The sequence below is a fragment of the Sorex araneus genome, chromosome X (genome assembly GCF_027595985.1).
Source record: "Sorex araneus isolate mSorAra2 chromosome X, mSorAra2.pri, whole genome shotgun sequence".
Lineage (NCBI taxonomy): Eukaryota > Metazoa > Chordata > Mammalia > Eulipotyphla > Soricidae > Sorex > Sorex araneus.
In genome coordinates, this window is record NC_073313.1 from 373,574,402 (window position 1) to 373,599,749 (window position 25,348).

A 25,348-nucleotide genomic window follows, 5' to 3' on the forward strand; every position below is an offset into this window, starting at 1 on the left:
GAATTCTGGCACAAAGGGGTTTGTTATACATGGCTGAAAGGTTTTATTCTACATGACCAAAAATGCTCTTTTCATCCTATTATGCAAGAAACTACAAGGGTTTTAGGAGCTTGGTGCCAGGAATGAGAATGGAGATTAAATCCACGTGTTTCTTCTTAGGTCACAGTATCACTGTATCACTGTCATCTCGTTGTTCATCGATTTACTCGAGCAGGTGGCAGTAACGTCTCCATTCGTCCCAACCCTGAGATTTTAGCAGCCTCTCCTTACTCATCTTTCCCAACAATTGGAAGCTCTTTCACGGTTAGGGGAATGAGACCTGTTATTGTTACTGTTTTTGGCAAATCGAATACGCCACGGGGAGCTTGCCAGGCTGTGCCGTGCAGGATGGATACTCTTGGTAGCTTGCCGGGCTCTCCCAGAGGCATATATATATATATATATTTCCTTCTATGATGATTTGTTGCACGGCTGTTTTGTGGCTACGTGGTCCAGGAATATGTTGACTCGTGTGTGAGGTTCAGCCCGAGCGTGTGGAAAGCCTGGAGCAGGGTGGCGGTTGGGTAGTGGAGGTCGTCTGCCGGGGCTGGGTCCCTTGGGGTGGGGAGGTCACAGTATCCCAATTAATCTCAGAAGCAGCAGTTCCTGTCCCATCTAGGACCTGATTCGCAGTGGATGTTTAGTAAATCATTGCAGCATGCAACAGTCAATGGTTTTTACACATTATTAGGCACGTAGTAAGCCAACAGCCCATGTCTTTGTTCACGGTTAAGGCAGTGTGGCTAAGGTGACCACAGTACCACAATGGCTTCACTGTTACCTATATTGCATGCAATTTTTTAATTTGATGTGGGGGCTGCTCTTCAGAGGATCTTGGGTCATACCTGGCTGTTGTCAGGAGGCCATGCAGTACCGAGGGTCAAACCCAGGGCCTTGCTATAACCACATGAGTTGTATCCCTGGCCCCCACAGGTTCTTTTTTCATGAACATAGTAAGTTTGCTAGTTGACAGGTAAGAAGGGAGAGGATCAACCTCCTCCAAATGGATTACTTGAAGTTCAACACCAAAACTACCAGAGATCTGCACCGAGGAAAGTGCACTGCTAGCAAAGGCAGGCGGGCAATGCCTTATCATCTACAGACTGCACTGAGTGCCAAGTGCCCTGTCTATTTACTGAGATACTCCTGTGATACAGGCAGCATGTGACTACCAGTGACCAAGAGCACTTTTGTGGGAGACTGGCACCTGCTGTCTTAATAAGAAACATCACAGCACCGTAGCCCACATTGGGGGGGGGCACACCTTCTTCCCTATTACATTCGTGTTGTTTACACTTTATACATGGGAAGTACTTTGCCTTACTCGGTGCACTTTAAGCTCTCCGTCCTGCCGGAAGAAGTCATGATGCCTGATGCGCAGGACTAAACAAGGCTTGGCGAGCCCTCCTAGTCACCAACAGCCTGTTTAGCGGAGCCCTCTCCGGTGGCTCCCACACTCGGGATCCACGGGACGTTTGGGATGGTACCATCCATGTCCTTTTCCACGCTGCCAGCCACGTGGGCCTTCTCTGATGTACTCAAATGACGCGTGAGATGAAGCTGACTTAAGTCGCCTTTTCACCAGGCCACCGCTGACTGTGCTTTGTGTTCCTCTTCGAAGGGAGAGTGAGAAGGGGGCCGGCAGACGGAGACCCCGAGCTTCCACGGACTGGCATGCTGGGAGGCACTGAGTTCAGATCTCAGTTTCGGAAGCTGGCGTCCGGAGTCCTCCCTTCTCCTCCAGGCCCGTCGAAGTGACGGATGCCAGTCACTGCGGAGCTACTTCCCGACAGCGGCTGCGACCCGTGGGCCTCGGCGATCCTGCCCTCCCAGCGCGCCCACGCGAGGCCCTAGAGCCACTCGGGGAGCTCGCTCAGAGCCAGGCCCGGCCCAGTCCGGCACCGCCGGTGCGAGGCGCGCAGCGGGGCTCGGGAGCCTGCAGAAGGGCCGCGTCCTGATTCCCGTCCCGAAACCCTGGCCCGGGAGCCGCGTGGCCGGAACCGAGAGCCCCTGGGCCCTGCGCCGGGCTGTCCTTTCTTTGGGTGGGGGGTGGGGGCCACCCCGGCGGTGCCCGGGGGCCAGTCGGGGGTCGTATTTGGTGACGTAAGCGACGCCGCGCGCGGCCCGCGCCTCCCGCTGCGCTGTCCCTCAGGCTCGGGACGTTCCGGCCGGCTTGACAGGGGAGGCCCCCGGCGTCGTCCCGGGTCCAGGCTGCTTGTCGGCTCCTTCCCGCCCCCAGGAAGACCCTCCCGGTCACCAGCACTCTACCCCCAGGTGGGCTTCCCCGCGGAGGCCGCCAGGCTGCGTCCCGGGCTCCCTCCGGCCCGGGCCTTCCGGGACGGGTCCCACCTCTGATTGGCCGGCGATGACCTCATTGTTCGGGACATCCGGGCCCTTCCCCCCTCTTCCGCCCTCTGCAGCGGGCGCGGCTCAGACGGGCGTCTGCGTCCTCCAGTGGGAGGCGGGCAAAGCATTGTTAGCCAATCGGACGCTGCTTCCTGCACCCTGGGCGGGGCCACCGGTTCCCGGCCGGAGCTTCTATCGCGGCGCGCTGGCTGTCCGAGCCGGGACCACGGAGTCCACGGAGGCCGCGCGCGCCACAGGGCCTCCGCCTTGACGTCTTCGAAGACTAGCCAATCGCTTTTCAAACATTTCCCCGCCCTTTGCGCGTTTATTTATAAAGAGCCGGTGTGACGGACTTCAAAATTGTTCCGTGACGGACACGTAGAGTGAGCCAATGGCTGAGGGCCCAGGTCCCCATGGCGGCCAATAAGAGAGAGAGTAGCTAGGCCCCGGCCTTCATGAGGCAGGGTCAAGTGGGCGCTAGTTGATTGACGGCTATTTCCGCCTATGACTCGCAGAGGGTGGGCCTTTGACGTGCCGCGGGGCGGCGGAGGCGGAGTTGTTGAAGCAGATGCTAATAAGGGCCGGGCTCCCTCAGTGGGCGGTGTTTGATGGATAGTTGACTTCACCAATCGAAGGTGGCCACCGCTGCCCAATGGGCTAACAGACGGACGGAGGCGGGGACCTGTGGGCGGGGCAAGGCAAGTACGGCGTCGCCGGAGGCCGGCGTGACTGGCGGGTTTGTCGGCCAACCGGGCGCGGGGAGGCTGCGTGCAGCGCCAATGGGGGCGTCCGGGGCGGGGCCGCGGGGGGCGGGGCGTCGGGCGGGGCGGGGCGCCGGGCGCGGAGCGGCGGCTGCTCAATGGCGGCGCGGCGGCCGGCGCTGTGAGCCGCGGCCCGGCGGAGCGGGGCGACGTGCGGCGGCCCGAGGCCGGGTCTCTCGGGGCGCGCCGGGCGGAAGATGCTCCAGGGACACGCGGCGGCGGCGGCGGCGTGCGGGAGGGGCGCAGGCGGCGGCGGCGGCGAGCGGGGCCCGGCGCAGTAGGCGGCGGCGGACGCCCCTCGCTCCTCGCCCGCGCGCAGGTGAGGCCCGGCCGTTGGCGGGCGGGACGGGGCCGCGCCGGGGCCGGGCGGGGGCGCGGCACGTGGGCGGGCGGCGGCGGCGGCGGCGCCCCACGGGCCCCCCCGCGCCCCGCGGCACCCCCGCCCGGCCCCGCGCCCCCCGCGCCGCCGCCCGTTGCGTCCCTGGGCCCGGCCCGGAGCCGCCCAGCTCGGAGCACCTGCTTGCGAGCAGGACCCGGCGGGCGGCTGACAGGCACGTGCCCGGCGCCCCGCGGGAACGGGGCGGCGCGGGCCGCCGCGACCCCGCCCGAGCTCGTGGCGAGTGGGCGCAGACCCTCCCGCTGGACGGAAGTTCGGGCGTCCACGCCGCCGCCGCCGCTGGCCCCGAGCCCGGCCCCAACGGGCCGCCGCGCGGTGCTGGCCCGCCCGGTTCTGGGGGGTGCTGGGGCGGCGGCCGAGGGGCGCGGGGGGGGCGGCACTCGCGGGGGGCGGCACTCGCGGGGGGCGGCGCGGCTTCGGGTGTGACGTTTGGGGGGCAGCGAAGGCCAGCGCGGCGCGGCTGGGACGCCGGTGCCCCGGCCTGGGGGGCGTCCAGGGCCCCGAGCGAGGCCCACCGTGCTCGGACCCTGGCGTGGGTCGCCCCGGAATCCTGCAGAACCCCCGCCGCAGCCTGGTCGCTGGGCGGGGAGGGGGCCTCGTTGAGTGACCCACTGACCTCTGGCGGGAAGAGCCGCGGGAACAGCCTCCCAGTCCGCCTCTTACGGCGAAGCACTGATTTCGAAAAGAAAGTACCTTTTGGTCTGTAACTTGAGTACACTTAATAATTTGCTTTTTGGGTCACACCCGGCGATGCACGGGGGTTACTCCTGGCTCTGCCCTCAGGAATCACTCCTGGCGGTGCTCAGGGGACCCTTGGGGACGCTGGGAATCGAACCCGGGTCGGCCGCGTGCAGGGCAGACACCCTACCCGCTGTGCTATCGCTCCAGCCCCTACTTACGAATATTTCTAAAATGATTAAAATCTCTATAGATCGTATGTTTTTCTAATTTTTTTTTTTCCTTTTTTGGGTCACATCCAGAGGTGCTCAGGGGTTACTCCTGGCTCTGCACTCAGGAATTACTCCTGGTGGTGCTTGGGGTTACTCTCTGGGATGCCAAGGATGGACACTGGGTCAGATCAAACCCAGGTCGGCCGCGTGCAAGGCAGATGCCCTACCCACTGTTCCATCGCTCTGGCCCCAGTTTTGGAGTGTAACGTTGAGAGATCAAGGTTGTTTTTATTGCTATGAAGTTGATTTCTTAAAGTTAATTACCTCCACTTTTAGAAATATAGTTGGAAAACTTGTTCCATCTCACTGTACCAAAGATGCTTTGCTTGATAAATGGTTTTCTCTGTAGAGGAGCGAAAAGAGAAACTTTGGAAAACATCTGTGAAATATTAAGGCACTCGGTTTACTCCGAGAGGTGGGACCAGTTCCTGGCACAGACACAGGAGAAGGCTTCGGGTCACACTGTGCTTTTTTTGGTCGACGTAAATTGGTCTGTGAGTGAAAAGTGGATTTGAATAACGCACTGTAGCACTGTCGTCCCGTTATCCCGTTGTTCATCAGTTTGCATGAGTGGGCCCCAGTAACGTCTCCATTGTGAGACTTATTGTTACTGTTTTTGGCATATCGAATACGCCAGGGTAGCTTGCCGGGCTCTGCTGTGCAGGCGGGATACTCTCGGCAGCTTGCTGGGCTCTCCGAGGGGGACAAAAGCGTCGAACCTGGCTTGGCCGTGTGCAAGGCAAACACCCTACCCGCGGTGCTATCGCTCCAGTCCATATTCAGACCGTCGTGGAACAGGTATTTGAGTAATAGAACATAAAAGCCTTCTCCTTCAGGGACTAGAGTGGTAGTACCGTGGGTAGGGAACTTGTCTTAACATGCGGCCGACCAGGGTTCAATCCCAGGCACCCCATATGGTCCCCCAGTCCCTATCAGGAGTCGGCCCTGATCACCGCCTTATGTTCCTTCATGTAAACTTTCAAAAGGTGATTCCGGGGGCTGGAGAGAAAGGTGGTACAGCAGACTGGGAGCTTGCCTGGCGTGTGGCTGACCTGGGTTTGACAGAGCACCACCAGGAGAGATCCAGAGCCAGTAGTCAGCCCTGAGCACTGCTGAATGTCACCCAAAGAACAAAAAAAAAAAGTTAACTTTTGTTGGGAGTAATGCAGATTTTAATTTAAGAAGCAAACCAAATGAACCCATTGTTTGGTAGGCTCGTAGAGGATATGTAGTTTGTGAATTTCTGGAAGATTTCAGAATACTCTAAAACTTGAGTAATGGCACTGGTTCTTGATCCCATTTTACTTTCTTCATAGAGTTCGATATAAACGCACCTGTAATAGTGAAAAGGGTTGTTCACAGAGCTCTTTGATGTTGGGAGTCTAGACTGTGGCCTGCGTGGTGCTTAACCGATCCTGGCAGACTTTTCCTCCTGGGCACCGGGGAGGTGGCCCGCCTAGTGATCCTGCATGACCTGCTGCGCACGGGAGACCCCACAGAGGGCAGCAGGCCGAGGTGATCGACCATCTGGGCTTAGAGTTAGTGGTGGAGCTTCCTGCCGTCCCTCCAGCTCCGTGGTGGCCATAGGCCTCAGTCTCCCATGACAGAGCTCAGGTTGTCACCACAGGACCTTGGTGTGTCTGCCTTTGCTTGCCCAGCGCTGTGTGCTTTGGGAAGGCGTTGTCTGGGAGCACTGGAGAGGAAGTGGCTATTTTGTGTTCTACCTTGTTCTGTAGCTTTCCCAGTGCTGGTCCAGCCCCTTTGTGTTCACGCAGTGCACATCCGAGATCTGCATGAGAAATCTGTTGTTTTCCTTGTAATGTGCAGTGGTTTTTGCTTTGTTTGTGCCATTGAGTCAGACTTGTGATTACTGCAGTAAATTGAGAGTGGTTCTTTATTGGAAAGCAAATCAGCCTGTGCTTTCAGCACCCAGAATATAAAGGGACACAAGTGTTGTCATGAGCACAAGCCTCAAGGTACTACTTAGATTTTAATTTAAAAAAATTTTTTGGTTTTGGGCCACACTGGCAATGTTCAGGGGTTACTTCTGGCTCTGCACTCAGGAATCACTCCTGGCAGTGCCCAGGGGCCCATATGGGATGCTGGGGATCGAACCCAGGTTGGCCGTGTGCGAAGCTAGCACTTTAGGCACTGTACTATGTCTCCGGGCCCCCCCCCCTTTTATTTTTTTGTGGGAGGTACACCAGGTGGTGCTCAGGAGTTATTCCTGGTTTGCACTCAGGAATCACTCCTGGAGGCTTGGGGATGCTATGTGGGATGCTGGGGATTGAAGCCAGGTCTACTTTTATTTAACATATTTTTGTTACTGTCATTTTTATGTAGTGCCAGTGTGCAACAAAACTTGAAATTTTATTTCTTTTAAAACAGAAAGGTTTACTGGAAAATAGAAGGAAAAGAAAGAGAAGGAAAATCCCTGACCCCAAAGGAATTTATTATAGGACCAAGTTCAAAATTTGAACTTTTAAAATATATTAAATTTAGTGTTGTAATTCACACCAGCCTCATCAAGCCATTCAACATTTGGAATTTGCTAGTAGCTTAGATGAAAAAACCGTTGTAATTGGATTTTTATATCAAAATTTCATTTGTGTTTCGGGCCAGAGTGATAATACAGCAGGTAGGGCATTTGCCTGGCACTCAGCTGACCCAGGTTTGATCCCTGGAATCCCACATGGTCCCCTGAGCACCACTGGGAGTAATTCCTGAGTGTAGTCAGGAATAACCCCTCAGCATCGCTGGGTGTGACCCAAAGAGCAAAAAATAAATAAGACTTATTAGTGAGTTAATGATTGCATGTGCAGAAATAGGTGAATGAGTTTCTGCTAAACTCTTGTGTAGTATTTTTAGTCAAAAGTATAAAGAAGGAAAAGAATTGCAGTCCAGTACAATGGGTTTGGTTATGGTTCCCTTCTGTCTTTTCTGTAGAAACGCTTGCTATGGGCAGTAGAAGTGTGGCTGGATTAGTGGTGATGTAGATCACATTGCTGCATTTGGGGGAGCTGGGGCTATTCCCGGGCCATGCCCGGCTCTGCTCCGTGGCTGCTCCTTGCTCTGTGCTCAGGGGTCGTTCCTGGTGGTGCTGGAGGGAGCTGTCGTTGGCCGCATGTAGGCAGAGTGCTCGCATGTAGGCAGAGTGCTTGGCCCCGGCCCTTGTCGTTCATTGCATTCTTGGAGTCTGTCTCCGGAGCAGTGTGTATTTTATAAAGTTGAGGATATATGCTGGTCATGATTTTGATGTCTGTTGCCTTTTTTTTTTTTTTTTGCCTGCTTTTGCTTACTTGATTTTTCTTCCAGTGTTGGTTTTTATCTGGTCTGAAAACAGGTGTGTGCACGTCTGTGGTTTATTGGTACTGCACAGCATGCTAAAATGATGCTTTTTCAAACTGTGATTACCCTGTGGGGTAGAATATATACAGGTTGGACTTTTGTTTTCTTTTGTAAATAAATTGTATGACAATTTCTGAGTCAACTATAAGGCATATTTTGAACATAAATAGAGAAATAATTGATTCTGGAGACTGGCTAAAATATCATTGACCCTGGATTTGCCCTTGTCTGTTGGGCCACTGGGTGTGCTTACTGCCAGCTTTGCACCCAGGAGTCACTCCTGATGGGCTCAGGGGACCACATCTGGGGTCCAGGGCAAACACGCAGCCCAATGTGCTCTCCAGCCCCCTCTGGAAATAACAAGGTGAGAATAAGGGTCATGTTCAGATATAGGGGTAAAACAGTCGTGGCTGTGCTAGCTGGCGGTAGCTTCAGGGATGGCTGCTACCCTGTGGTGACCCCCAGAGGCCCTCTCTCCCTCTCCCTTTCCTTGCCCCCTTCCACTTTTCTCCTCCCCACCCCCCAGCTGCACAGAGCATGCGTGTCACGACTCATACCCTGAGATCCAGATCGCAAACGTGAGCGTCAGCCCTTTGAGCTGTTCCCCCGGCTCCCGCCTCACTCTGATGAGCCGGGGGTCGTGGGGCGCCTGCAGGGCCAGCTCCTTACCCACGGTACCGGCGTCGGTCCTTCAAGGAGCACGAGTGCCTGCTCATATTTAGTAAAGGTATTTCTGCTAGCGTCAGGCTCTGTGGGGAACGCAGATGATTCGAGTCAGCCATTTGGAGATGAGGAAGGGAATAACGTGTACAGATGAGTGTGTGAAGAAGGAAGTGAAACCCTCCGAAGGAATTAGTGGTTGGTTTCATTATTTTGTCTGCACTGACAGTACTTCAGGGCCACCAGAGCCACTCTGCTGGGCCTGTGCCAAGGACTGGCCCTGGGAGACATGCATGCTGTCCTCTGAGCTCCCCCGGAGTCCCCCGGGACCTGGCTTGTGGCTAAAGAATCTCCCAGGGGTGGCTGTCAGTGGAGCGGTTGTCTGGAATGTGTGAGCCCTGAGTTGGGTCCCTGGCACCGTACACAGAACAGACAGTGGTGCAGTGGCGAGGGCACTGCCTCGTCCGTGACCGCAAGTGTAGGTCGGGTCCCTGGCACCCTGCAGGGTCCTCCGAGTCCCACCAGGAGTCAGCCCTGAGCTCTGCCGGTGACGCCCAAAACACCGAAACACACGAGAAGCCCCACAAAATGTCTTTATAAAAGGCATAGAAATCAAATCTCCATGTAATTACTTACTATAACTTTCAGAAATTAGGTCTTTAAAAGGAAAAGCATGAAATTTGGGAGAGTGTTTAGGGTAGATTTTGATGTGTAACATTGAGAAATTTGGGGGGAGTTTTAGAATTGAATATTTGTATAAGTGTGATGAATAAAATAGTCCCATTGCACGTTTCCATTTTGATATGAAAATAAGTTGGTCTGTGGAATGTTTTACGTTTATGAAGGCTTATATGCCCACCGCTTAAGTTCAGCCTATTTAGTATTGTACTTACTTCATCTGTGTATTAATCTGTGCCAAATTATTTAAAAACATGTGTCATATCACTTCACCCCAAAGTTCTTAAGGATGAATCTACAATAAAGATATTTTGCTCTATACCAGGGTTCCCTAACTTACTTGGCCCATTGTCACCTTTTCAGAAAATCTCTTGGCACCCCTGTGGAACTCTACCTTCTTAAAGCAAACAAGCTGATGCACCTCCACAATTGCACCTAAGGCCAGTGTGGCCCAGGAAGCTAAAGCGTGTCTTTAGCCCACTTTTGGTGGATTTCTGGCTTTTCTGTGGTGCTGTGTGAGTTGTTCTTATGTTTGGGTTATTAACCCCTTGTCTGAGTGAGGTAGGAGGTGCAATACCTTCCCTTAATGGCTGGGTTGCCTTTTTTTTTTTTTTTACCATAAATGGATTTTTATCCATTTTATCCATTGTGACAAAAGGTAGTCTTGTTCTTGATATCAGTGTGTAGTATGAGAGGTGAATTTATTTCAGAGGACCATTATTTGAAATGTTACTGCAAAAATACCATGGAATTGGATATGTCGTTGGCTGTGGAGAAGCCTCTTAATATGGTTTTCAGCGGTGATAGACTATCACAAAATAGTGTTTTATCAGATTAACAAAAAAGATTGTTATATATGAGGGAATGTCATTCAAAGTCACCTAGGTCTTTATGTACCATGTGGTTTGGGGAAGAAACTTTGGGGCTAGAAAATATATTTGTCTTATCAAATAATAACCTTCTACAGAAATGGTTGGTAGGTAACTTTTCTTAAAACCTTGTTTCATATTTTACATTTATACTTTTCTAAGTGCCTGGACAGTCAGAATAGGAACCTGACAACAGGTGGCCACTTAGTTTTGGGTGCTGAAGAATGTTTGCACAGGGATTGGCTAATTATGAGGCTTTTGCCTTGCTTGTGGCTGACCTGGGTTCGATTCCTCCGTCCATCTCTGAGAGCCTGGCAAGCTACTGAGAGTACCCCTCCTGCACAGCAGAGCCTGGCAAACTACCCATGGCGTATTCCATATGCCAAAAACAGTAACAAGTCTCACAGTGGAGACCTTACTGGTGCCCGCTCAAGCACAGTGCTACAGTGCTACCATAAATGGATGTTGAATCATTGTGCTTTCCCAGCATCTGACTGACATGACCTTGTGATACTCTGTTGTTACTGTGGAGTGGTGCTGGTACTGTTCCATTCACGTGAGCTGCCTTCCATACGGCTCTTGGCTTGTGTCTGCAGTGCCGGCATCAGATCCGGGGCCTCCCACTCAAGTGCTCCAGTGCCTCTCCGCCCTGCGCTGACTGTGTGTGTTGAGCGCCGTTGGTGCCCTGAAGGGTTCCAGTTGTGAAGGAGTCTTGGTGTGTGTGTTGTTGGATTCCATTTGTCAATCAGTTTTGTTTAGGATTTTTGCATCTGTGCTCATTAAAGATTCTGTTGATAACTTTTTTTTTTCTCCCCTTAACTGACTTGGGAATTAGAGTGATACTGACCTTGGAGAATATGTTTAGGAGAGTTTTCCATTCCTTTAAACTTGTGGGTAGGGGTTGACGTAGAATGGATATTAAATCTTGAAAAGTTTCTGGGGCCAGAGAGGTTGTTCAGGGATAAGACACCTGTCTCGCACGTGGCAGCTGTGGTTTGGTCCCTCGAACAGTGTATATAGTCCCCCCAGTTGCTAGGTGTGGCCCCAACCAAAAAGACTTAAAAAGTATCAGAATTTAGTAGTAAAATCTTCTGGTCTTGGCTTTTTGTTCCTAGGAAAACTTGATAACTCAGGTCCTTGTGCTTGTGATCACTCTCTTTAAACATTCCGTGTCTCCCTGATTCAGTCTTGGGGGTTGATAGAATTTCTGTTTTCCTTTGGGGTCACACCCAGCGATGCTCAGGGCTTTCTCTCAGCTCTCACTCAGCAGTTCCTCCTGGCGGTGCTTGGGGGACCATACGGGTTGCTGGGATTGAACCCGGGATGGCTGCATGCAAGGCAAACGTTCTACTCCCTGGACTGTCACTCCAGTCCCTGGAGTTGATAGAATTTTTTTTTTTTTTGGTCACACCCAGCGATGCTCAGGGGTTACTCCTGGCTTTGCACTCAGGAATTACTCCTGGCGGTGCTTGGGGGACCATATGGGATGCCGGGGATCGAACCCGGGTCGGCCGCGTGCAAGGCAAACGCCCTCCCCGCTGTGCTATCGCTCCGGCCCCCTGGAGTTGATAGAATTTTTAAATTGTTGTTGGTATAGTTTTTAAAAAAACTTGTCCATTTATTTAGGTTGTTCAATTTATTTGCAGGTAGATGTTTGTAAGAGTCCCACAGTTCTTTGTGTTTCTGTAGTATTTGACCTCTTGTATTTGGTTAGGATTTTTATTATTTTTCTCTAGGTGAGCCTGTCATCCTGTTGCTCATCGATTTGTTCGAGCGGGCACCAGCAACGTCTCATTGAGAGACTTATTGTTACTGTTTTTGGCATATCCAATACGCACGGGTAGCTTGCCAGGCTCTGCCGTGCGGGCTCGATACTCTCGGTAGCTTGCCAGGCTCTCTGAGGTGAGCCTAACAAGGGCTTTAATTCTATTGATCCTTTCAAAGAACTAGCTCTTGGCTTCCTAGGTCTTCTGAAACATCTTTTTTTTTTTTTTTTTTTTTTTTAACTTTTTGGGTCACACCCGGCAATGCACAGGAGTTTATTCCTGGCTCTGCACTCAGGAATTAATCCTGGCGGTGCTCAGGGGACCATATGGGATGCTGGGAATCGAACCCGGGTTTGGCTGTGTGTAAGGCAAACACCCTACCTGCTGTGCTGTCACTCCAGCCCCTGAGACATCTTTTTGATTTCTGTTTGTTTTTAATATTTCCATTCTTGTACTGACTTATGATTCTGTTTGTTCTTTATCTAGTTCCTTCACGTACAAAGTTAGACTGTAATTGGAGCTTTTTTTGTTTATTGGTTGGACTAACCACAAACTCTCCTTTCACACGACAGTTGCTGTCTCACACAAGGTCTGATAATTCAGTTTTGTTTTTGTTATTCTCTGAGTAATTTTTGGTTTCTCCTTAGATGTCTTATTTGCCCCAAGAATTACTCAGAAGCTTATTGTATAGTCAACTGTGTATTTTTAGTTCGTGTTCTCTTCTGTTGATTCTCATCTTACCATTCTGGTTGGAAAAGATGTTTGATATTATTTATTTAGTATGGTTTTTGGGCAACACTCCAAGATGCTCAGGGCTTACCCTGGCTCTGCCCTCAGAAATCACTCCTGGCAGTGCTTGGGGACCATATGGGATGCCAGGGTTTGAAATCAGGTCAACCACGAGCAAGGCAGGCAGCCTTTTTTTGCTGTACTATTTCTTGGGCCCTAGATGATTGATAGGATTTTAGCCTTCACATATTTGCCAAGACTCTTTTTGTGACTCTGCATTTGATCTGTCCTCGAGAATGTTCCAGGTGACTTGGAGAACGTGTATTCAGTTTCTTTGGGATGAAAGCTTTCCTACATACCTAGGACATTTATCTCAATTACTTCACACAGTGTCTTTGTTTTCTTGATTTTTTTTTGGTCTGGATGCTGCTCTTAGTGGTATGTTTAGCTTTCCTGCAGGCATTATTTTATCTGACTGTTAACATTGTCAGTGGTGTGATCGGAGGGTTAGGTGGTGGTTGGCATCTTTGTGCACGAGGAACATTTTTTTCTCTTGTGATTGCTTGATAATCATGGCATATTTTTTACCATATGAAATGATTTTTCTTGCAGACTCTCAATGGGTTTGCTACTGATTTCTTTTTTACTATTATTATTATTATTTGCTTTTTGGGTCACAATCCGGTGATGCTCAGGGGTTATTCCTGGCTCTGCAGCCAGGAATCACTCCTGGTGGTGCTCAGGGGACCATATGGGATGCTGGGAATCGAATCCGGGTTGGCTATGTGCAAGGCAAACACCCACCCACTGTACTATTCTGTGCTATCGCTCCAACCCCTGATTTTATTTATTTATTTGTTTGTTTGTTTGTTTGTTTTTTGGGTCACACCTGGCGATGCACCAGGGCTCTGCACTCAGGAATTACTCCTGGCGGTGCTCAGGGAGCCATATGGGATGCTGGGAATCGAATCCTGGCTGGCCGTTTCAAGGCAAACGCCCCACCCGCTGTGCTCTCGCTCCAGCCCCTGATCTCTTTTTAAAGATGGGTCTAGTACGAGTCACCAACTCTTACTGTGCCAATAGGTGCACAAGAGAGTTTCATTGGAACACAGCCCTCCATGCTCGTGTTTTTATACACACATGTGCACATACACATGTATTATACACACACACACAACACAGATAATTTTGTTTTGGGGCCACACCTGGTGGTGCTCAGGGATAACTCCTGGCAAGGCTCAGGGGGGCCATTTGGAGTGCTGGGAACTAACCTGGGTGGGCCCAGGCGAGGGCAGCGCCCTCTCTGCTGGACTATCGCTCTCGCCCCAAACTAGGAGGTTTTCATTTAAAACTTGTGATATGCGTCTTATACTTAACAGCAGGTCTCAGTTTTGAATTTGCTGTTTCTAGTTCTTGGTAGCCAGTAGGGCCCCTTTCAAACTACAGTGTTCCATGGCCTGACTACATTTGGTGTTGAGAATGGTTTTCCCCTTTGAATCTAATGAGAGAGAATGGCGTTTTATTGTGATCTTAATCTTGCATTTATGCTAGGAAATTTGCATTTTGCTATTATCAATGGTGTGTGTGTATGTATTTCTAAATTGGACATTTGAATTTCTCTCATTTTTTTCCTTTTATTTTGGGGGGGGTCACACCTAGTGATGCTCAGGAATTACTCCTGGTGGTGCTCGGGCTACCATATGGGATGCTGGGGATCAAACCCGGGTCAGACGTGTGCAAAGCAAACACCCTCCCCGCTATGCCTTTTATCCGGCCCCAGTTGTATTTCCTATGATCATTTTCTTAATGACAGAATCATACTTGCATAAATTTGCATTTACTGTGACATTAAACCTGTGGATGTTTTAGTTATCTATGTTTGAGATTTAAAGGATTAACAGTGTATGTAGTGACAATCATTTTGAGCTAAAGGCAGTTTTAATATAACTTCAAAAATACTCAGATTGGGGCTGGAGAGTAAAGGCATACAACTGTACCGCCACCGGGGTTTGAGCCCCAGCTTTATTTCTCCCGCCATCCATTCCTCCCGCCCTGCTCCTGAACGCCAGCCCTGTGTGCACGGCGCTGAGCTGAGGGTGGGCAGCTGAGTCGCTCGCAGTGTTTGGACCGGCAGCAGAGTTCAGTGCTGTGTCTGCAGTGGGGGGCGTCCACTGGCCGAGGCTTGAGTGTGAATCACCGAAAGTCAGGTTGCGGGAGGTGCACCTGCCCTTCTCACTGTTCCGAAGGGAGGCCGTGAGTGTCCGAGAGAACGCTCCGTCTCCCCCAGGTTGGTGTCTGGGGCGTACTGGGGTGACTAGCTTGCATGTCCTCTCTTGGAAAGAAGTGTTTGAACTTCTTGGATGTCTTTTACTGAGTGTCTGCCAGGTACCAAGGTCATAAGTTGGGATCAGAGGGTGAATTGGGACCCGACGGCAGAGTTGCTGGGTGGTTGATTGGGATGAGGCGGGTGGGCGTGGGAGCACGATTCCAGCTGTTTTTAGAGAAGGGTTGGAAACTTCCCAAGGTGGCAGTGAGTGGGCAGGTCACGAGAAGATGGTCACACACAAGGCTGTGGACAGCTGGAATGTATGTTAGAGGGAGGCCTAAGTCAGGGAGTCTCGGGTTAGGGGTGGGGCTGCTCTCAGCTGATTCCCAAAGCAGGTGATGACCGGGATTTGGATGGACAGAGAGTTGATGAAATGTAGTAACTTGGTGTTACTTACTAGTCGTGGTTGGGTTTATCAAAAATAATTGTTTTTTAAAATCCGTTTCTAAAAGGATCATGAATACTTAGAGAAATAGTTGGTATGGATGTGTAGTCAGTGAGCTGTGAAGGCGTTAGTCATGCTGTGTTTGTGGGCATACGTAGAATGGCCAGGCTGGCTGAGGAGAGCTAGGCTCAGTGATAGCTGAGGCCCGGGGGTAGGACCGGGTGGCACGGGCTAGGTTTTCATGGTTTGGGTTGGAGACAAGTTGGAGGGCAACTTCTCTTAAATGTTGGGAAGGTTGAAGGAAAAAGAGCGAACAAGAATGATTGTGTTTTGGGGTCGGAGTGATAGCACATCGGGGAGGGTGATTGTCCTGCACGAGGTCCACCCAGGTTCGATTCCCAGTATCCCATATGGTCCCCTGAGCACCGCCAGGAGTAATTCCTGAGTGCAGAGCCAGGAGGAACCCTGAGCATTGCTGGGTGTAACCCAAAAAGAAAAAAAAAAAAAAAGAATGATTGTGATTTGAAGGAGTGCAATGGGTTTCAAAAATGCAGTTTTGGGGCTGGAGCGATAGTACAGTGGGTAGGGCGTTTGCCTTGCAAGCGGCTGACCCGTGTTCGATTCTCAGCATCCCATATGGTCCCCCGAGCACCGCCAGGAGTGATTCCTGAGTGCAGAGCCACGAGTCAGCCCTGAGCATTGCCGGGTGTGACCCAAAAAAAAAGCAAAAAAAAAAAAATGCAGTTCTTGATAGTGTGAAATGCCACAAAAGCTTCTATGTTGAGAAACTTCCCTTTTATATCTAGGTTCATGGATTGGCTGATTCTACCAAACCCCTGGATTCTGCTATCAGCACCTGTGCTGTTTTGCCAGGAGTATCAATTTGTTGGTAGCTTAAAGGCTGGTTGAATGTTTCAACTTGCTGATATGGAGCTTCTTATGAACGCTTGCAGGTCCCATGTTCTCTCTGTGTCTGATTGACTTTTTCAGGCTGTGTCTGTTTCCCCAGCCTGCCAGGGGCCAGCGTCAGAAAAGCTGTGGAAGTAGCGGGAAGGAGGCGTCCTGTGAGGAGCACTGTGTGGGTGGGTCTTAGGCGGGCGAGCGTGAGAGAGGCCAACTCCAGGAGGAGCGCGAATCCGCGGCCAGGGCACGCCAGGCAAAGCACAGCTCGCTTGCTCGGCTCCTCGTGGGCACGGAGAGACTCTGGACTGAGGGAGAGCTGTGCGTCTCTTCAGCCTCACGCCCTGCCCTGCAGTGGGGCCGTCTCTCCCCGGAAGGCAGCGGGCAGGAGTCGATGCGGGGAGCCTGGCGCTGCTCCTGCACACCTGTCCCGATACGACCTGGGAAGGAGGAGGAGCTGTGTACTCATGCTCCAACCAAACGTGGGACAGTACCTGGTGACATTTCTCTTATGTCCTGGTTTCAGAGGTCATTGAAAGGATTTCAGGATTAGAGAAATTTTTCTTATTTATTTTTATTTTTATAAAGTTGTCCACAATAATTCATTGCATTTTCTATTCAAACACCAATCCCACCACCGTGTACCTTCCCACCAACAAAAGAGCAAAGTGTGTGAAGTTTCTTGTGTTTCATCCTGGAGCCATTTAAGCCCTTGTCTAAGAGAGTACAAGCACGTATGTTAATCCCAAACAAATGTGTGCTACTCTTGGCCCATCAGTGGGCCAGAATATGAGCGGTTAGGAATTCTGAAATTTAGAATATAATTATTGAGCAGATTCACTCATGGGAAAGACCTATGTCGCTTTCTTCCAGAGCTTTACTTCAGAGTCCTGGACCTTGGCCATTGATGAGATTATATGGTGCTGGGGGCAGTTTGTGGGTGTGACTGCCAAGCTACTGGAAAACTGGGGAGCTGGGGGGAGGAGGCCCAGTCCCTCTCCAAGTGGGGTTGGAGATCTCAGTCATGGGTCCTGCATACCTGGGTTTTTCTGCAGGTTCCCCCGTAGGTGAGGCTTGTCCAAGCCTGTGGAGAGCGGCCTTGAGCATAGCGGTGGTTGAGTTCTGGAGGTTTTTGGCTGCTGAGGTCCTGCTGGAATGGGGAGGGAAACTCAGCCTGCCCCCCTTTGAGTTGCCCAGTGAAGACAGCCTGGCATGGGGTTGGGACGTTCTGTCACTCTCTTCTGGGAGCTTTATTTCAGTCTGAATTAAGAAATCTTTAAAAATAAACATTTAAAAAATACAACATTTAAAGAGAGTAGAATCTAGTTGGAAAAATGAGGGTCCAGGTGATTTCTATAAATAATTACACCGTGAACTGTGTTGTTTGTCAGTTGATGTCTGGGTGGTTGATGGGTCACAGCTGTCTTTTTCAGGTATTGGAATGTGTGTGATTCTGCTCGTCTGTCAGGTTGAAGGTTGTGGCGGTGGCACTTGCTAAGGCCATTAGGACACTCGGCACCTTGCAGCGGTCAGCTGCACTTTGTCTGCTGGTTCTGCAGCTTAAATGTCCATGTTTCCTGACCTCTGCTCTATAGAGATGACAGCATGCAGGCTTTAGAGATGTTGAGGTCAGAATTACCCATTAAAGGTTCAGTGGACCCTGGAATTAAAGCCACCACCAGGCCCCACTCACTGTCACTGTCATCCATTGCTCATCGATTTGCTCGAGCGGGCACCAGTAACGTCTCCATTGTTAGACTTGTTACTGTTAATGGCATATCGAATACTCCACGGGTAATTTGCCAGGCTCCGCTGTGCGGGCAGGATGCTCTCAGTAGCTTGCTGGGCTCTCCAAGAGGAGTGGAGGAATCAAACCCAGGTCGGCCACGTGCAAGGCAAACACCCTACCTGCTGTGCTATTGCTCCAGCCCTTTTTGTATGTAAAAGAGATTTATTCAACACTGAGGTGTGGGTGTGGGCTCAGGGGAGAGTCACACTCCATGTCTTGGGGCAAGGGTTTTAAGGAGTGAGCTGCGTGGACAAGAGGCATCCAGGAGCAGGTAGGGGGAGTGTCAGAAGGGTGCTGCTGAAGACGCAGTGATCATATGGGGCACGTGTTTGCTTATGACGCAGCTAGCGGGTCTGTGAACATGAACGGTTAATATGGAGTTTTGGCTTAACGAGGAGAGAAGTGTGGGTCCGTGAACTCTTCTCCCAAAGCTTGGGCTTCTCCAAGCTCGGGGCTGCCTTGTTGGCATCTCCAGGCCTCTTTCTGCTATTGAAGCACAAGATCGTCCTTTTCCTCGCAGTTTTCCACACGGCCTTTCCCGCCTAGCCTGATGGGGAGATGGTAGGCAGTGGCGTTGCCTGGGTGTCTGGTTTCGGTTTCAGGATGTGGGCTAGAAAGGATTCTCTCGTCTTGCTCTTGGGGAAGGCTTCTGTGAAACAGAGCAATTCAGTTGCTTTGTTCTGATCTAGCTATCATAGTTGACCATAGCAGTGGGGTTGGCATGTGGTCTCGTGTCCAGGCCATGCTGACCGTCCTCCTGCCCCTCCGTGTGGAACAGGGTTAGAGGAGCGGGCCTGACTGACTCTCGGCTGAACCTGGCCTTCCGTGCTGTGGGCAGTTGTGATGGTGGCCATGTTGCCCGACTGACTCTCGGCCGAGCCCGGCCTTCCGTGCTGTGGGCAGTTGTGATGGTGGCCACGTTGCCCGACTGACTCTCGGCCGAGCCCGGCCTTCCGTGCTGTGGGCAGTTGTGATGGTGGCCATGTTGTCTGACCTGCCCTCAGGGGAACTTGCCTTCGACTCCTCTTCGGGTGGGCGTCGCCGTGCCACACTCAACGATACCATCAAGTGTCACTATCTGTACCACCGTCCACGGGCCATGGGCTCTCCCACCCTTTCCTGGGAGCCTCCCCCCGCCCCCCACTCACTTTCTCACAATTCCAGCTCTGCAGTCAGAATCAAAGTTTTGATTTGGCTCTTCCTGAGCTTTTGCTTCTGTGTCCCACACAGAAGTGAGCTCATCTGGTGTTTATCTTTCTACTTGTGATTTGTTTCACTCAGCGTAATTCCTTTCAGCTCTGTCCATTCTGTGACAAATGGTAAGGTTTTGCTATTTTGGAGGGGGACGAGGAAGGGGACATACCTGGTTACAGCTGGCGGTGCTTGGGGACCGTATGTGATGCCGGGGCTCGGACCCTGGTCAGCCTCCTGCAGGGCAGCACCTTGCCCGTTGTACTGTCTCTCTGGGCCCCGACTCTGTCTTTCCTTAAGCTGAGTTGTGATCCGTTACGTACATCATCTCTTCCTCATCTGTCTCTGGGCACTCAGTCGTTTCCCAGCGCTGGCAGCTGTGACTGTGTCAGTGAGCCTGGGGACGCACACATCTACTAGGGTCAGCCTTTTTGGGTTCTCAGTGACATCACTGGGTCAGACGGCAGATCTGTTAATGTCCGAGAAATCCGTGTGCTGACCCCCAGAGATGCCAAACTGGCTTGTATCTGCACCAGGGTGCTGCTGGCCTCTCCTTTCTTCTGGTTTGTTTCGGCTTTTCCCCTGCTTGTCAAGCAGTGCTGTCCTGAAGCTGCAGAGTCCCCTGTGGTGGCCGGGGTACGAGGAATTGACTCGGCCCTCTGCAGGCCGCACATGCCCCCCCCTTGCAGCAGTTCCTGGGCCCCGAGACTTCCCTTTCCTCCGCATCCCAGAGTTTCTGTTCTGACGAGGGCCCTTGAGACCTTCTGTCCCTTCCCGGTTCGCGTTTCCCTACGCTGAGGAACAATGCACATTTTGTCCGGTGTCTGTATTTCTCTTGGGAGAATGTGTCTGTTCTGTCTTCCTGCCCATTTTCAATCAGGAGACCCTTTCTTTTTTCTCTTCCTTATGCTTACCCCTATGTCCTTGTGTCCTCCCCTGGTGTTCCCTGGTCCGTTCTCTGCGTGGCCTCGGGGAACAGACTTGTCAGGCTCTTCACAGTGTGTGCTCAGCTCCCTGGACGGAAGACCGGCGGCAGTTGTTTTCCTTCCTGCACATTGCACATGCTATGTTCTGGCATGGAACATTACTGTTGGTGTTTGGTGCTGTGTGTTCCAATAGATTCTTCACCTTTCAGCCTGCACATGGTCTGGATTTTAGAACACATTACACGTGTGCAAACAGTGGCAGACTTTCATTTTACTCATTAAATTGGCAGTAAAATCAAAATGCGATTGTCCACAAGACTATTACATCTGATGAGTTATTTTCCATATTGAAGGGCTTGAGGAGGAATTAAGATGAGATACTGTTACCCCAACTTTGGAATTTACAGCTAAACTTTGAGTTAGAAAAAAAGGGTATGTGAATTATTCTGTTGGTGTACTTTACGTGAATAAATTTCATGGTCTGGTTTTTAGAGTTAATTTTCCTTAATGATTTCATTCTTATTTAGAACTGTAGTTTCTGTTCTGAAGGGATTTTAATTTATTGGCCAGGCGGGATAGCCTCCTGGTGGTGACCAGGGGGCCACACTTGTGTCTCCTTGCAGTGTGGGCCCAAGGAGACCGGGGGCATTGAACTTGGGACCAAGCACTTGCTGGGGACACATTCCAACCCTTGGAGAGCTCTTCTGAGCCCTTAGGGGCCCTGAAACGGTGAACGGTGGCTGTCCACGCTTGCTGCACTCTGTCAGGAACCAGTGCTTGATGCACCAAGCCAAAGATTAGAATAAAGACTTGAACTCTTGATTTGGCAGTTACCCAAACCTTTATGGGGTCTCCTAACCTGATCCAGATGCTGCAGGAGCTGAGGGCTCCCTGACGGCTCCGTCAGGAGCCAGCCTGCTGTGGGGCGCTCACTGCAGAGCCAGGCCTCACAGCTGCTTCCTGAGGTTCAGCGGGCATTAATGCTGGAACCTCACCTTGGCGTGGGCTCATCCTGGGGGTGACTGCTGCTGTCGTTAATGTTGGCAGCGCACTGAGGAAAGGCTTTACACATCTTCCCTGGATTGCCCAGACAGCGAAGAGCACTTGGCTAGGTCATAGGACTCCAACCCAACATGTGCGTGCCTGCACATGTGCGCGTGTGGAGCCAGAGCTCAGACCCAGGCCCTCACACGTGAGAGGGAAATGCTGTAATTCTGTACTTCTGAGCTCTGTCCCAGGCTCCTCGTGGAGTGATTTCCTGATAACACTTGAAAACACGCAGCAGTTGAAATCTGAAAGCAGAGACACTGTGCTGAGAGGCCACGTCTCCCCTGGGGGCAGGCAGCTCACACGGGCAGCGCGCAGGCTTACTCCTGGCTCTGTGCTCAGGGTCACTCCTGGCAGGCTTGGGGGGGGGGTAAATATATATTTAATTCATTTTTTTTGCTGTACCCAGTGATGCTCAGGGGTACTTCTGGCTCTGTACTCAGGAGTCACTCTTGGTGAGCTCGTATGGGTGCTGGATGGAACCTGGATCAGCCCTGTGCAAGGCGAGTGCCCTGTCTGCCGTACTATTACTCCAGCCCCCAGGCTTGGGGAATTGAACCCGTGTTGGCCTTGTGCAAGACAAATGTCCTACCTGACGCACTGTCACCGTGTTCACTCTTTGATTCCCCTGGTGCCTCTGACGTCGTCTTGCCATCGCCTTAGGTGGGCTGTGGCACAGGCAGTGGGAGGCACTTATCACGACCAGTGCTAAGCAGTGCTTGGGGTCAGCATCATGGTGCCAGGGGTCACTCCGGCCCTCTGGGCTCCCGTGTCCTACTGTCGATTTCTTGGACTTGGGCCCAGAAGGGGTGTAGTTGGGCCACACAGCAGCTGGACTCCATTGTGTTGTCCCAGAAGCTTTTAAAGAGTAAGTCCGTGCTGATGTGGCCTCCTGGTGGCCCTTTGCCCAGTCCCAGGCGGCAGCTTTCCCCCTGAGCCTTTGCCTTCTCCCTCGCTCTGAGGAACTGCATTTCTTGGATGATGTCTTTGCTATTTCACTCTCCTGCTCTCTGTCCCTGGACTGTTGGGTCTGTTACGCCCACTAGACGGTACTTTTTTCAGTGTCTGTTAGGTGCCCGTGAGATTGCTCTGACTCCCGGGAGTGCCCGCACACCAGGCAGCGGTGAGTTGGCGGAGCGTGTGGTGCAGGGGGCTGCCTGGGGCTGCAGAGCTCGTCTCCGCCTGGGCCCCATTTGCATAGCATCCTGCTTGTGTTTTAGGAGAGCAAGATAAGTATCTTTGGGAGTCTTCAAGGATCCTGATTTACGATTTAAAAACTACTCTCGTCGGTGGGTCCCCTTTAGAGCAGAGTCCGCCCTGTGCCCCCGGCGGTCACGGCCTTCGCCTTGCCGGCCGTCTCCTTTTCACTGGCTCACTGCTCATGCTTCGCTTGCGTCTGGGTCAAAAATAAACATTAACAAATAAACAACAACAAAAAATAACAGATTTCTTTAGAGAAGACCACTTCTGTTCTTCGGGGTAAAAGTCAGTCAGGATCTTCCCTGGATCTGGACTGACATTTCTCTGTGGCCTTCAGCAGCCGCTGTCTGTTCCAGCCTGGTTCCTTAGGCACTGGTTCAGTACCGGTACAGGAAGGGTATCTGGGGTATCACTTGGTCTCCTTGCAACGCTTTCGCGTTTCTACTGTCCCCGGGTATTTTTCTCACACTGCGTTTTTCTTATATCCTGCAGGTGAGTGTGATCATTCTTCTGTCCCTCTCCCTGGACGCATGTCACTCAGCAGGACACTCCATCCAGGTCCGAGCACATCTCACGACTTCCGTGTCCGCCGTGTGGCTGTGCCGTAGTTCCTGTAGTTCCACAGCGTCCAGACACTCAGTTTCCGCGCCCCCGAGCTGGCACTGCCTCTGACACCGGCCGTGTCTCTGTGCTTTGTAGTTCGGGAAGATTCTGCGGTTTCAGGGGCGCTCTAGGAAAGAGATGCGTGACCTGGCTGGGCTTGTGGAGGCTTATAGTCACGCTGGCTTAGGAGCAACATCGCGAGGGCGGTTCGGGAGCGCGACGCCCCTCTGCCGTAGCGTGCGCGTGCTTATTCCCACGCTCCTTCGTGGCCTGTGGGGTGGCCAGGGCTTCTGTGCGTGGTGCGGCCTTGCGAGGGTTCCAGGCGGGTGGTGGGCCTGGCACGTGGTGTTGCCTGGCGGTTGGGCTGGTGGCTTGCACGACACACGGCCGGCTGCCGGGCCTCTCCCCGTCGTGTGGACTTGTCTCCTGTCTCATTTCCTGGGATAGTGTGAAGCTTTTCCCACTTGTTTCCCCCTTTTGGTGGGGGACCTTGCGGGGATTCAGACCCAGGGCCACGTGGGCAGCTGCTGGAGCACTGAGCCAGTTGAGAACGTGTGTTTGGAGCCAGGCCTTCCCAGTCGGTCTGTTTGCTCCTGCGGGGATTGAACCCGGGTCTACAGTAGCGAGGTGGTGCCCTGCCAGGGGGCCGTGCCCTCACCCCTCACTCCTGGCCTCAGCCCCCACATTTCTTCTTAAAGTAATTTTTAAAGAACTCAGAAATTCAGCAGGCAAATAAATTCAAATGAGTTGATCTTTTGTTTGTGTTAGACCAGGCGTCTGCTAAAACAGAAGTGACATTTATTTTGGCTAAACAGTTTCTGTGCTACATATGTGTTTACATAGCATTTTCACACTCCATAAATGGAACAAGCAAGGAGCCATATTTTGGGGTTGTCTAAATCTTTCTGTAATATTTGTCAAGGAAATGGGTATTAACTGTTTAATAATAAGGAAAATTGGCATGAAATCACTGTTGAAATAAAATTTTACTGAAACTTGAATTTTTGTATCAACATATGTGACTGTGAACATATGAAATTTAAATTGATTTTTTTTTTTTTTTTTTGGCAGCAGTGATGCTCTGCGTTACTGCTGGCTCTGAGGTCAGGGACCACTCCTGGTGGGGTCAGGAGGTCGTCTGTGGTTCTGGGTCAGCTGCATGTGAGGCCATGCACCGTGCACTCTAGCATCTCTCCGGGCCCAAAATTTAATGGGTATCAGCAATTTGCTTGTTTGCTTCAAATTTTTCGAAGATTTGAAGATGGTATTTAAGCATCGCTCTCTTTTCTCTGGAGTAAGTCATCACGTTGGTTTAATAGCAGTTTTAGGGGCTGGAGCGATAGCACAGCAGGGAGGGTGTTTGCCTTGCACGCGGCCGACCTGGGTTCAATTCCCAGCATCCCATATGGTCCCCTGAGCACGGCCAGGAGTAATTCCTGAGTGCAGACCAGGAGTAACCCCTGTACATCACTGGGTGTGACCCAAAAAGCAAAAAAAAACCAAAAAAACAAAAAACATAGCAGTTTTAGGGTCAGTGTTACCCTGGTACGTTTTTAAGGTGCTTGGTACATCTCAAACAGCTCACTGCCCGTGTTCTACGTGCAGAGCCTTGCACGCGCCTGTTTCCGGCGAGTTGGTGGTGAGGCGCGGGCGCCCCTCCCACTCAGGCTGCAGCCCCCTGCCCCAGCTGTGTCCTCTGGGGAGCGTGAGGGTTTTCAGTGTTTTGGAAGAATGTTTTAAGGGGTAGTTACCGGTCTGCTTTCCTCGGTCCTACCTGCACTTTCCATCTTGACAGACCTGTTTAGTTGTGGGAAGTTTTTTTGCATCGTTATTGATAAATTTCTTCTCTTTCTAGTTCTTTCAGGGATATATATTGTTTGTATGTTGTACCCAGGGCTTACCCTAAAGCTTTCTTCGCCTTTTTCCCCTTAATTTATCTTTTACCTTTATTTAAACATTGTGGTTTGCAGAGTTATTCATGATGCATTTGCTACAGGTACTCAGCGTTCCAGCAGCAGTCTCACTGCCAGTGTGACCTCCCCCCACTCAGCAGACCCAGAGTAATTTATTTCAGATTGCTTGTTACAACTAAATGCTACTGGGATATTTAAAAAAAAACAACCAACTCAATAAAAGAAAAGTTGTGCCAATCTTTGTATCTCACCATGGGGTCATTCAATCCTTGTGTGAGGATTTGCTATTTTTGTTAGTTGACCTTCTGTGTCCATTGAGCTTAGCTGGGCTCTGTGTTTCTTTTCCCTCCAATTTCTGTGCTGCTGCTACTGGGGTTGCAGTGGTGGCGAGTTTGGGGGTGTCACGCAGCCACGCTTGCAGGCGTGTGCTCCAGAAACTCCAGGATGTATCTCTGGGCTCACGTGGTGGCTGCGGGCTCTGGAATACGGGGTGGGGCTGAAGGGACCCGCCTGGGATTCTCGCAG

General features: G+C 51.5%; 1 protein-coding gene across 4 annotated transcripts in view; it reads left to right on the top strand.

Moving 5' to 3' along the window:
• The first annotated feature begins 3,213 nt into the window (after positions 1–3,213).
• Positions 3,214–25,348, top strand: part of PPM1B (protein phosphatase, Mg2+/Mn2+ dependent 1B) — a 56,968-nt gene continuing 34,833 nt past the window's right edge. For 2 of the 4 annotated variants that reach the window (XM_055119978.1, XM_055119977.1), the window contains exon 1: positions 3,214–3,465. The gene's annotated coding sequence lies outside the window, so the exon portion shown is untranslated. The remainder of the gene's footprint in view (positions 3,466–25,348) is intronic. The other 2 variants (XM_055119979.1, XM_055119980.1) reach the window with 2 other exon arrangements.